General features: G+C 55.2%; 1 non-coding gene across 1 annotated transcript; it reads left to right on the top strand.

Moving 5' to 3' along the window:
- Nucleotides 1-342: 342 nt before the first annotated feature.
- GNI_219310 lies at nucleotides 343-415 on the top strand. The gene has a single exon. It is a non-coding gene; the product is annotated as a tRNA-Glu (tRNA).
- Nucleotides 416-867: the final 452 nt, after the last annotated feature.

Genomic DNA, 867 nt, shown 5'->3' with positions numbered 1-867 from the left:
ACCATCATGGTAAAGTCGTTACGGGTTTTGTGGGCGGAACTCGTCCAGCTGGGCTGCAGAGACAATCGTGTCGGTTGTCGGCGTTATGCTTGCCGTCCTCTTTGCGGAGGGGGTATTGATCTTCGATGCTCTCGATTCCGCAGAGTGATGCCATATCCATTAGGTCACATCGCCAACGGGTACGTGCTGATAATGGTCAGTTGATGCCCACGGCCGTTTCTGGTCATTCGGAGACATGTTGTCAGTGTGGCGGGAGACCGGACAAAGCCGATCGGCACATTTTTGATCGTATCTGCACTACAAATTCCACACTCCCGCCCCCCGTGAACCTTTCAGATCGTATCCACTGTAGTCTAGGTGGCTAGAGTATACGGCTCTCACCCGTACGACCCGGGTTCGAACCCCGTCGGTGGATGTGCGCGCAACATAGAGACCACCCTGTCCGGTGCAATCGGTATCGGCTGGGATTGAATCGGCGACTTTGAGATTAACAGCCACACGCTCTGCCAACTGAGCTATAAAACCGTGCTCTGAGTAAAGATGAACGGAGTGGTGGTACGATCGGAACAATGGCCCGGGCATTATACTCGGTTGTTGGTGCTGTCTCTCTTTGTGTACGGGTCGGATCGGCAGCTGTCGACGGTACAGTGGCGCGGCACTGGTCAGCGGATAGCAGGTGTAGTTCCGCACCGTTGTGAACGGGAAAGGCTGGTGTGCGAGGAGAGCGCGCTAGCATGCGACCACGTTATCTCCGGCATGGACAACCGCTGCCGCATTGGACGACTTGGGTATCGATCACAGTGCCTCTCGCAAGTGTGTGATGGTATGCGACCTTGCTATCTCCAGCAGGACAATATATCAGCTGCC

This window comes from Gregarina niphandrodes (genome assembly GCF_000223845.1).
Source record: "Gregarina niphandrodes unplaced genomic scaffold scaffold00171, whole genome shotgun sequence".
NCBI lineage: Eukaryota > Apicomplexa > Conoidasida > Eugregarinorida > Gregarinidae > Gregarina > Gregarina niphandrodes.
Note: the sequence above shows the minus strand (reverse complement) of the source record. Positions and strands in the feature narration are given on the sequence as shown.